The following is a 12987-nucleotide window of genomic DNA, read 5'->3' as shown; positions in this document are numbered from 1 at the left end:
TCTCTATTTGTGACCCTGACTTGACCCGAACTTCAATGGAAGTCAGTAATTGGGCATTTTGTGTCTCCACCCATATGCAGCTAGCCATAGGCAGAACTTTTGCGGGGGTGTGTGGGTGTTGTTGTTTTTTATGTGTGTGTGTGTGTGTGTGTGTGTGTGTGTGTGTACTACATCTGATCACACTGATTTTACCCCGAGTGTGAGCTGATCAAACACTGCACGCAGCTCGCACAGGGCTGAGCGCCAATCATACCCTAGTAAAGTGCTGCTCGCTTAAGTAGTTTGCACTGGTAATATGACGCACCTAGCCTATCAGGTCGTTACAGGGTACTGCACAAACTGCCCTTCCGTGCGGTATTCCAAACCCCCATGGTTCTGGGTCCCTACCTTTGGGGTAAATCACATGCCATGAATAAGACTCTCTGGTCGAAACGCGTTGGTTAACCCACATTGTTTCACCTGTGCCTCTGTGCCCACTGCACAGTCTGCATGTTTTTATTCTGCTACAATAAAATCAAGTTTTATTTCTACAAAATCTCCATTATGCTGGATTTTTTCCTCTGCTGATATCCCCTGTAAATACCCCCCCTTCATTCGAGTGTGGCCCCTAGCCCCCGGGTCCGGAGACCCTCGAGCCACGAATAATCACCCCCGGATCCGAGCGGTTCGATCCGCTGCAGGGGCAGCACAGTAACACACTCGAACTTTGAACCCGAACCATGTATTTTTTTAGTCTGTGTTCGAACATCGAACTTCAGGTTCCCTCATCTCTAGCTTTGACTGTCATCCTACCAGTAATGGAGGGTTCTGGTATCACTACTGGCGGGGGTCAGGAAGGGGGTTTGCTGGATGTGGCTCTCAAGGTAAGACATGTTGGGTATCACTGATATAGACATAAAGCAGAGCAGTGTACATGAATCATGTGGTACAGAACCATAATGACACTGGTGCCACCATATTATGCCTCCGTACATGACATTTTTCTCCTAAAAACCATGCTTCATCTTACTATAAAGAAATCTAATCACTTGACCTTAAACTAAGGCAAAAGCATGTAATAATTTGGAGAGGTAGTGCCCATAGTGTGTACTGGAGTATACAGTGTGTCCACCCATATTCTGTCTACCGCCATTAACTTGAGAACGGCGGCAGCTATAGGCATAGAAGTGGTGTCTAGGTATAGTAAAGTAGCCATGTGATACGCAATTAAACCACCTGGTGGAAATCAACAGAATTAGCATTTTTATCTCAAAAACGGAACAGGAAAGAGAGAAAAAGGGAATTACAAAATTGTAGGGCATCATCAATTCAATACGAATCGACACCTTGCATACAGAAATGCTATGATTAGAATGTGTAAAACCCAAAGGCGGCGGACGTGGAGCGATACCTGATGGAGACCTTCCTACAAGTCATTGGATATGGTGGCTGCGTGGAGTGGCCTCCACGCTCACCTGACCTGACCCCATTGGACTTCTTTCTGTGAGGTCACATCAAACAGCAGGTGTATGCGACCCCTCCACCAACATTGCAGGACCTACGACGATGTATCACAGATGCAAGTTAATGGCGGTGGACAGGATATGGGTGGACACACAGTATAGTATATTACATTAAGCTGCCTGCCTTCATCTGCAATGAAAAAGGAGCAACTTTGTCTTCATTAAAAAATATTCTATAATTTTGTGTCCATAGCTTCTATGAAGGCCCAAGCATCTCCATGGTGACCGACCATAAACAGACCCTGTGTCATCTGATCTGGCAGTAATCCCCTCTTTCATTTGTCCCCTGCTTCTTCCTAACATACATTTTATGTATTTACAGGAAGGAAGGACAGAGGGATGGATATAAGTTTAGATGCTCAGAAAAAAATGATTGTAAAGGTGAGCATAGTCTTTAAACATAGGTCACAATGATATAATGTCATTAAACAAACTATTGTATGTATAACATTACATCTCGGTAAAGACATAATCAGTAAATACAGTGACGATGGAAGTAATAATAAACACATTCTACGTTTTATAGTACATATTTGGCTGGAGCACTCCCTTATAGAGGGAGCTTATAAATAATGGAGGTATCCCATCAATAATGAAATGGAAGATGAGAAGGCAGACATTGCACAGGAAACATATTGCACTAGTTTCTAAGTGGAAAACTGACAGGAAGAAAACACTTCGCTTCTGCATAATGTGTTAAATATGATCTAGGCTGGAAATTGCTGGATATTGTTGCTACATTTTGATGGGTGCTGTAGAGCCCCTACATTAAAGGAGTTGTCCTTCCACAATAAAGTGATGATGACCTATCATTGGGATCACATCAGAGGGGGTCCCACACCCCATTGATCAGCCTTTCAAAGCTGCATTGATGGCTAGATTTAAATACGGAGTTGCCATGTGCTGCTCCATTCTATGCTCTTGATTCATTAAAGTTTTTACTCCAGATAACTGGTGTAAAAAGCTTTGAAAAATCCCAGGTTTTTGAGCAATGCATGCCTGCTCAAAAATATTGCGACTTTTGGAGTGTCATACCATTTTTACCCATCTCTGACAAAGTGGGCGGAGCTAGGATATGTCAACACCCTCAAATGCATAGCGAGAGGTGGCTTTTATTATGCCATTCTGAGACTGGGGAAAGACACGTGGTGATAAGCACATGGCTGAGCACGCCACTTTGCACCTACTCTAATTTATTAGGAGACATGCGCCTCTTAAAGGGAACCTGTCACCAGGTTTTTCCCACATGAGCTGCGGACACCAGCATTTCAGAATGCTGTATATAAGAGCCCAGGCCACTCTGTATAACGTAAAAGACACTTTTGTATTACTCACCTGGGGCGGTCCGGTCTGATGGGTGTTGTTGATCTCCGGTCCAGCGCTTACTTTCTGCTGCGATCTCTAGCCTCCTTCTTCTAAAGCCTGTGTGCATGACGTGTCCCACACTATCTGGCATTGAGGTCCTGTGCTGGTGTGCCGCCCCCGCGACAGCCGACGGACTGCTCGGACCCGGATCCACAGTAGCTCGAGGGGTCTCCGGATCCGAGGCGGGGTCGCGCGGCTACCTCGGAAATTAAAAGGGGGGATTGTCTAGATTGTGAGCCCCAATGGGGACAGTATTGTCAATGTATGTAAAGCGCTGTGGAATTAATAGCGCTATATAAATGAATAAAATTATTATTATTGTTGCTTTAGGTGGTGAATGGGATAATGTTCGTGACGCCACCCACGGTGCGTGGCAATGTGAGAGATCACTGCTGCTGTTGGGGAGCCCGGTGATGGTGTTGAAGCAGCAGGATGTTTAACCCCTCCGTGGGTAGGGGGTTTGGTGTCCCAGGGCCTGGTGATGTATAGAGTGGGGAACCCATCGAGGGTGAAGGAGATATCGGGTACTCACACAGTCTAAAGTCACTGACGCTGATGTGACGCCCTGGCAAAACCAGGTAGTCAAATAGGCCCCCGCATAACACCTTCCCTCACTAGAAAACACACAGCCAACCATTAAACCCTAGTCACCCCCCTTAGGGACAGATAGACACACCAGTGGGCGTGGCCAGGCAGTTGGTGCACACCCACCCAGGGGTTTAGACTGCCCGGGCGGGAAAAGCAGAAGATCAATTTTAGAGTTCAGTGAGGGTGGAGGTCAGGCCTGTGTGTCAGGCCTGAAGCAAACTGACAGGTATACCAGGGTAGGAGCCCTGGTCTCTTGGCTATGAGGCAGACGATGGTCTCTGTCAACAGGAGACGGGAAGATGGCTCGGTGGAACAGAGGAGGACCGGGCCAGGGTCTATTTACAGCACTCCTGTGTATAATGTCAATGGTAATCACTGTATTACCTATACAGTACATAGATCTCCTGTATATAAAGTGACTGTGATCACTGTATCACCTACACACTATATACAGAATTCCTGTGTATAATCTCACCGGTGATCACTGTATTACCTGTACACTCACACTATACAGTGTGTCCACCCATATCCTGTCCACAGCCATTAACTTGAGAATGGCGGCAGCTATAGGCATAGAAGTGGTGTCTAGGTATAGTAAAGTATCCATGCGCTACGCAATGAAACAACCTATAGCGTCACCTGTTGGAAAACAACAGAGTTAGCATTTTTATCTCGAAAACGAATGAGATAGAGAAAAAAAAAGCGAATTACAAAGTTGCAGGGCATCATCAATTCAATAGGAATCGACACATTGCATACAGAAATGCTATGATATGAAACCCATGACCCCCCCCAAAAAAAAACATTGAATGCTGGTCCCGCATATGGCACTCATTTAACTTTTGATGCTCAAAGTAGCCACCGTCAGCGGCAATGCACATCTGGACTCTGGACAGCATACTGTATCTTGCTGCACGTTGTGCAATATGGTGACACGTTTGCACAAGCATCTGTGATACGTCATCATAGGTCCTGCAATGTTGGTGGAGGGGTCACATACACCTGCTGTTTGATGTCACCTCACAGAAAGAAGTCCAATGGGGTCAGGTCAGGTGAGCGTGGAAGCAACTCCATGGCATGGAGCCACCATACCCAATGACTTGTAGGCAGATCTCCATGAGGAGGTGTTCTGCCCCCGTAGCAGCAGCCGAGCCGCTCGGATCCGGAGCCGCGGTGGTTCGGGGGGGTCCACGCGGACACGCGAATCAAAAAGGAGTGGGAGAGCATATACACGGGATTAGGAAAGTTCGTGACGCCACCCACGGTGCGTGGTAATTTAGGGTACCACCGCTGCTGTTGGGGACGCCCAGTGGTGATGGTATGGCAGTAAGGTGTTTTTAACCCCTCGGTGGGTAGGGTTTTTTTGCCCTGGGAGCCTGGTGATGGTATTGTGCCGTTGGGGTAGGAAAAGGGTTTTTTTAGTGTACCCACTCAGTCCAGAAATAATCACACTGACAGTTTGTAAGCCAGAGTTGTGAGCACCACTGCAGCTGGGAGGGAGCACACTTGGGTCCGTGCCCTTGGTGTTGCGGTTAGTCTGTGACCCTTTCCTTGGCACCTGTGTTTTCTTCTTTGGACCCTCAAGCCTGAAACTTTTCGGGTCCCGCTCACCCGTGTAGCTAACGGAGTGAGCTTGCCCTCAGGGTTCCCGCGTAGGATTTCTTTGGACTGTATTGGGAAAGTCCTATCCCATCGGTGCGCTAGTACCCTGATTTTTGAGCGGATTGGGGATGACACTTGAAGTCTTCACCCTCGTCGGGTAAATTGCCAGGACGCGTGAAGCTACTTCCTGGCCTAGGGTCCATGTACCCCGTCGTGCCCTGGCCCCTGCCCGGTGATCGCTCAAGGCCGCCGTTCTCCCTCCTCGGCAGTCCGTGCCCCCTGACACTATCCCCTGCAACCGGGGTTCCAGCTCCTAACAGGCCCAGACGAACGTCTGCCACCTAGTACTAAGGAGCCCTGCTCCATGACCTCTCATCCCGAGAGTCACTTCACCTCCTTCCACTATCACTTCACTTCTCTTCTCCTTCACTTTCTCACTCTCCCCTACCAACCACCCATGTGAGCGGCCCTATTCCCTTCAGGCCCCCCAATGGTGTGTCTGGTGGGTACAGTGTAAAGTGTTCCTAGGGTTTTTATTGGCTCAGCTGTTAGCAACACCAAAGGACCAGGACCGGTAACCAAGGAGGGTGGATACCGTGCTGAAGGGCAGATTGCACAATACCCTGTGACGACCTGATAGGCCAGGGCGTCACATTATTGCTTCATGTCCGCAGCCTTGTGAGTATTACACATTCTAATCATAGCATTTATGTATGCAAGGTATCGATTCGTATTGAATTGATGATGCCCTACAACTTTGTAATTTACTTTTTTTTTTCTCTCTCGTTCCGTTTTCGAAATAAAAATGCTAACTCCGTTAGGTTAGGTTGCACTATAGGGGGTTTCATAGCGGAGCGCATGGCTAATTTACTATACCTAGACACCACTTCTATGCTTCTAGTTGCCGCCATTCTCAAGTTAAGGCTATGTGCGCACGTTGCATTTTTTTCATAGGTTCCGCAGCGTTTTGAGCTGCAGCGTTTAAATGCAAAATTGCATGCGTTTTGATTACCAAGCAAAGTCTATGGAAAATTTGGCTTTCTTTTGCGCACGATGCTTTTAAAAACGCAGAGTTTTGGTGTCAAAAATTTGTCAAAATCTCTGCGTTTGAAGAAGCAGCATGTCAATTGTTTTTTCCATTTTAGCAGCGTTTTGCTAACATTGAAGTCAATGAGAATTATCAAAACGCATCCTTAAAGACATTTTTAGCGTTTTATATGCTTTTTTGATGCTGAACGCATGCTTTTTTTGTCAAAATCAAAGCATGCGTTTTTGGCATTAAAGAGAGGTAAAGAGGTTTCCATTTGCCCTCACATCCATTCCGACTTCAAAATAAAGTATAAGTATTGTTTGACTCATTTTTTAAACATAATTATTAAATCTCATTAATAATTTTCAGTAAATTTTCATTATAGTGTTTGATATAAAGGTTATTTTTTATTTTTTTTCATTTTTTTTCCTACTGTTTGAATGCTCAAACTTTATTTAGTTGTGTATTTGTATTGAAAACGCATCTCAATTTAAGCACTGAAAATGCATGTAAAACGCGGTCAATACGCAGCAAAAACGCTTGCGTATTTCCTGCCTTTATGTGGTCAAAACCAAATTTGACAATGACAAATTCTGCCAGAGGATGCGTTCATTTCTGCAAGTTACTGAACGCAACGTGCACACATGGCCTAATGGCGGTGGACAGGATATGGGTGGACACACTATATACAGAGCTCCTGTGTATAAATGGTGCTGATGGTAATATTAGTGTTGTGGTTTCTATTAATGATCATTATTGTAGTACTAGAAGGTGGCCCGATTCTACGCATCGGGTATTCTAGAATTTACGTATTGTGTAGTTAATGTATGATTTTTGTTATATATATATATATATATAGATGTTGTTGTGTGTAGTTACCAAGTGTTTACCAAGTGTTTGTGTAGGGCGCTGTACATGTTCTGGGTGTTGTCTGGGTGTGACGGGGGGGGGGGGGGAGAGCGGTGTTGTATGTGTGTTGCGTGTATTGCGTTGTTTGTGGAGCGCTGTGTGTCTGTAGCGTTGTGTGTGTGTGTTGCGCGGTTTGTGTGGGTGTGGTGTGTTTTGGGGGGAGGTATGTTTTGTGCAATGTGTGTGTGTTGCGTGGTATGTGCGTATATTTATGTATGCCACGGTGTTTGTGTTGGGTGTTGTGTCTGTGCAGCGTTGTCTGTGTGTGGGTGTCTGTGTACGGCGGTGTTTGTGGTTCCCAGTGTGTGTGTGTGGTGTGTTGTGTGTGTGTGTGTGTGTTGGGGGGAGGTGTGCACCTCCCATCGTGCTCCATCCCCCATGCTGCGCACCCCCCATCGTGCTCCATCCGCCATGCTGCGCACTCCCAAACGTGCTCCATCCGCCATGCTGCGCACTCCCAAACGTGGTCCATCCGCCATGCTGCGCACTCCCAAACGTGCTCCATCCGCCATGCTGCGCACTCCCAAATGTGCTCCATCCGCCATGCTGCGCACTCCCAAACATGCTCCATCCGCCATGCTGCGCACTCCCAAACGTGCTCCATCCGCCATGCTGCGCACTCCCAAACGTGCTCCATCCGCCATGCTGCGCACTCCCAAACATGCTCCATCCGTCATGCTGCGCACTCCCAAACGTGGTCCATCCGCCATGCTGCGCAGTCCCAAACGTGTTCCATCCGCCATGCTGCGCACTCCCAAACGTGCTCCATCCACCATGCTGCGCACTCCCAAACGTGCTCCATCCGCCATGCTGCGCACTCCCAAACGTGCTCCATCCGCCATGCTGCGCACTCCCAAACATGCTCCATCCGCCATGCTGCGCACTCCCAAATGTGGTCCATCCGCCATGCTGCGCAGTCCCAAACGTGCTCCATCCGCCATGCTGCGCACTCCCAAACGTGCTCCATCCCCCATGCTGCGCACCCCCCATTGTGCTCCTTGCCTCCCCCAGCATCAGCCTCCCCCTCCCAGCCTCCCCCAGCATCAACCTCCCCCAGCATCAGCCTCTCTCCTCCCAGCCTCCCCCAGCATCAGCCTCCCCCAGCATCAGCCTCTCTCCTCCCAGCCTCCCCCAGCATCAGCCTCCCCCAGCATCAGCCTCTCTCCTCCCAGCCTCCCTCCTCCCAGCCTCCCCCAGCATCAGCCTCCCCCAGCATCAGCCTCTCTCCTTCCAGCCTCCCCCAGCATCAGCCTCCCCCAGCATCAGCCTCTCTCCTCCCAGCCTCACCCAGCATCAGCCTCCCCCTCCCAGCCTCCCCCAGCAGCAGCCTCTCTCCTCCCAGCCTCCCCCAGCATCAGCCTCTCTCCTTCCAGCCTCCCCCAGCATCAGCCTCCCCCTCCCAGCCTTCCCCAGGATCAGCCTCTCTCCTCCCAGCCTCTCTCCTCCCAGCCTCCCTCAGCATCAGCCTTCCCCTCCCAGTCTCCCCCAAGATCAGCCTCTCTCCTCCCAGCCTCCTCCAGCACGCCGTGCTCCTTTGCCGACACTCACAGATCCGATCGCATACACTCACACACACCCAATCGTATACACTCACACACACCCAATCGCATACACTCACACACACCCGATCGCATACACTCACACACACACACACACTGACGATATCGCACATCCACGCTCACACTCACAACATCCGGAGATACCACATGCTTCTGGCCATGTGATCCTCCGGCAGGTCCTGGAAGGTCACAACAGCACAGTATCGAGGCCGAGAAGCAAGCTATATCTCCGGATGCTGTGAGTATGTGGATGCGATGTGATGTGTGTGTGAGGTGTGTGTGAGAGTGAGTGTGAGCCGGTGTACACTGGTAACTATGATACACATCGGGTAACCAAGGGACCTTAGTTACCCGATGTGTATAATGGTTACCAGCGTTCACGGCCTCCGTCAAGATCCCAGCATCGCAAGGTTATGTCTGGCGCTGCTGGGATCGTGACGGAGCCGGTGTACACTGGTAACTATGATACACATCTGGTAACCAAGGGACCTTAGTTACCCGATGTGTATAATGGTTACCAGCGTTCACGGGCTCCGTCAAGATCCCAGCATCGCAAGGTTATGTCTGCGATATCCCAGGATGTTGTGAGTGTGTGGATGTGATGTGTGAGGTGTGTGTGAGAGTGAGTGTGATCTGATGTGTGTGTGTGTACTCACCTGGGAGTCGGAGCTCCGTGTCAGTTGGGCCAGAGCGAGCGTGCATTGCGTGAGGGGGGCGGGGCCTGCAGAGAGCCAGGGCGAGAGGCCAATCCGTGGGGGGGGGCGGGGCCATGGCGAGCCCAGCGGCCAATCAGCTTTGTGTCACCGTAAGGACACAATTTTGGAGCATGACAGACAGACAGACAGACAGAATAAGGCAATTATATATATAGATTATTCAGTCACTATGTGGTCTGGTCACGAGGTGTTGATATTTGACCCTTGTATGTGGTTGTCATTTGGTCACTATGTCATCGTAATATGTGGTCTGGTCACAGTATGATGGTATTTCTCTCTTGCATGCTGTATTATTTGGTCACTATGTGCTCTGATGGAGGGCTATGAGGAAACCTTTATACTTTATCTAGAGTTATAACAGGGCCATTATACTGTGTGCAAGCAATTATATAGTGTGATAGTGTGAAGGTTTGTGTGGGGTCCATCATACTGTGAAGTGGCAAATATACTATTTGGAGGATAGTAAGGGCCATTATATGTCATGGAAGGCTGTGTGCTGGTCACAGTGGGGGATCATACTGTGTAGGGGGTGAGGGTCACCATTCATTGCCAGGGTATTTAAAGGGAGGTACAGTAGGGTCATCATAGAGAGCGTGTGTGTGCTTGTGTGTGTAAGAATTTACTGTGGAGGATCATACAGCGTTTGTGGGGCACTTTTGTTATCATATTTGATGGCTGCAATGAAAAGGGATCTAAGGGCTTCAATAGGAGGAAAATTACTTTGTAAGGGCTGCAAAGTTGTGAACTATGCTCTTCTGTGATCTAGCCGATTATTATTATTTATTTATTTTTTTGGGGGGGGGGGGGAGTGGAGGCCCCAATTAGAAATTATGGGGCCCCATGATTTCTATGTATGTCACTGCTCAGATCATTTCATATTTTGCAATAATTATCCAGCTACCACTAGTATATCACTTCTAAAATTCTCTACTTAGGACTCGCTAGCCAGTCCATCATAATGCTGTGGTCACTAAGAACTACAACTGGACATCTTACCTCTAGAACTGTGCCAAAAAACTAACATGATTCTGTGTCCATGTAAACCTCAGCATTTCCAACTGAATACCATCATGCAGCACACAATACCCCATTTAACCCCTGAAGGACAAAGCCAGTCTTGTACTTCATGCCCAGTACATTTTTTGCAATTCTGACCAGGGTCGCTTTATGAGGTTATAACTCTGGAACACTTCAGCAGAGTCATTCTGAGATTACTTTTTGTAACATATTGTACTGCAGGATAGTGGTACATTTAGGATGATATTTTTTGCTTTTTTTGTGAAAAAAAACCCTGGAAATTTGATGAAAATTTTGAAATTGTCGCAATTTTCAAACTTTCAATTTATATGCCCTTAAAGCAGAGAGAGTTGGGCCACACAAAATAGTTGGACACATGCGGGTTGTGTATGAAGCACATAACCGCATGGTGTCGCGTTTCCACTGTAAATAAATGAACTGTACTGTGTGCTGGTTTCCGTTTCCGTCAAAATTATGCAAATATGAAACCAGCCTTAATAAATAACTTTTTTTTGCCTGAGTACCCCGATACCTCATGTGTTGTGGAAATCAACTGTTTAGGCGAACGGCAGAGCTCAGAACGGAAGGAGTGCGATTTGACTGCAAAATTGGCTGGAATCATTAGCGGATGCCATGTCACATTTGGAAAGCCCCTAAGGTGCCCTAAACAGTGGAGCTCCCCCACAAGTGACCCCATTCTGGAAATTAGACGCCTCAAAAATGATATCAAGGGTTTAGTTAGCATTTTGAATCCATACGTACTTCACGGAATTTGATAACCTTAGGTTGCCATATTACAAATTTTCATTTTTTTTCACAAAAATGTTGCTTTAGCACCAAATTTCTCACTTTTGCAAGAGGCAACATCAAAAAGTGGACCCTACAGTTTGTTATGCAATTTCTTATGAGCATATGGATACTGCACATGTAGTCAAAAACCTCTGTTTGGAAAAATGGAAGGGTTTGGAATGGAAGGAGCTCAATTTGAATTTTATAAAAGTTGAAATAAATTGCGGGCACCATGTCGCATTTGCAGGGTACCTATACAGCAGAAACCCCCATAAGTGACTCCCCTTTTTTGGAAACTAGACCCCTGAAGGATTTTATTCAGGGGTATAGTAAGCATTTTAAATCACAGGTACTTCACAAAAATGTTGCAATAGAGCCAAATTTCTCACTTTAAGGCCCGTTTCACACGTCAGTGAAAAACAGTGACGTTTTTCACTGGTGTGTAAAACACGCACATGTCCCTGCGTGTGCCGTGATTCACGGCACACGTGGGTTGTCTAAGTGCAATCCGGGCTCTGTTCTCCGTGGCCCGTGATTGCACTTAGAAAACAACTCACCTGTGCGCGCTCCCGTTGTCCATGGTGCTGATCGCTCCCGCGGTGCAGCATCCGGCCGGCGGTGACCCCCGCAGCAGCTGCTTCCGGGTCGGCTGTGCCGCGCATAATGAATATGCGCGACAATAATGAGCCGGCTCAGAAGCAGCAGGCTGCACGGGCTGCAGAGGACATCGCTGGACGCCGGGTGAGTTAAAATGTTTATTTTAAAAGCACGTTTTTTTCTGGCACGTGTTTCATAGACCACACCACTGCGTGGTCCGTGGAACATCAGTGATGCCAGAAAAAAATGGACATGTCTCTGTGCGGTAATCACGCACACGCGGGTACACCGCATGGAGACACGTGCAGTGAAAAATCACTGACGTGTGAGCAGACCCATTCATTATAATGGGTCTGCGTATGTCAGTGATTCTGGTAAGTTTTAAAAAAAAGCACAAACGTACCAGAATCACTGACGTGTGAAAGGGGCCTTAGGTTATGTGCCCATGCTCTGGCGACACGGCGTCTAGGACGCAGTGCCAGCCCTCATGCAGAGATGCGAGTGTTGTCCACAGGAAAGAGCAGCTCCCTGTGACGACAATCTGGGCTTGGGCTGCTGCAGACTTTAGCTTTATTCTCACCACAAAGAACACTAGTCTCCACAGCATAACTTGACATGCTGAGACTGGGGAAGCTGCACAGCATGTCAGTTTATGCTGCAGAGAAAAGAAGCACAGTGGGTAGGAGAGTTCTAAAAATCCTTACAATGCATTTGTACTGCACAATGCAGCATTATGGACACTCCGCGTCCAAGACGCTGCAAACCCTGATGGCGTGCACACAGCCTAAAAAGCTAGGGTGGATGAATGGATGTCAAACACATACCCGTAGTTTTCGGACTATAAGGTGCACCGGACCATAAGATGCACCCTGGTTTTAGAGGATGAAAATAGGAAGATAAAATTTTAAGCAAAAAGTGTGGTCATGACATGGGGTGATGATCTGCTGCTGACACTATTATGGGGGTAATGTCCCCAAATTCTCTAACTAAGGTACCTAATCCTGGTAATGATTCTCCTGCCTTGTATATGATCCCCATCCTTGTATATATGTCCCTCATCCTGGTATAGCCCCCCATCCTGCTATATGGCCTGTATCCTGTGGCCCACAAAAAACGTTTATACTCACCTTTCCTCACTCCAGGAGCATTGCTCGTCCTCCTGTCTGTGTCAGCAGCAGCACCGCTGACCTGTGTGGAGCCGGTCACCGTTGCCTGCATCATTGCGATGTCTTCCTGTCTGCCGGCTCGCTGATGTGTGTGGAGCCGTGTGCACAGCAATGAAGTCATCGCTGTGCTCACCGCTCTAGACAGAT

Source organism: Anomaloglossus baeobatrachus, chromosome 4 (assembly GCF_048569485.1).
Source record: "Anomaloglossus baeobatrachus isolate aAnoBae1 chromosome 4, aAnoBae1.hap1, whole genome shotgun sequence".
NCBI classification, from domain to species: Eukaryota; Metazoa; Chordata; class Amphibia; order Anura; family Aromobatidae; genus Anomaloglossus; species Anomaloglossus baeobatrachus.
The sequence above is the reverse complement of the archived record's forward strand: the minus strand, read 5'-3'. Positions refer to the sequence as shown.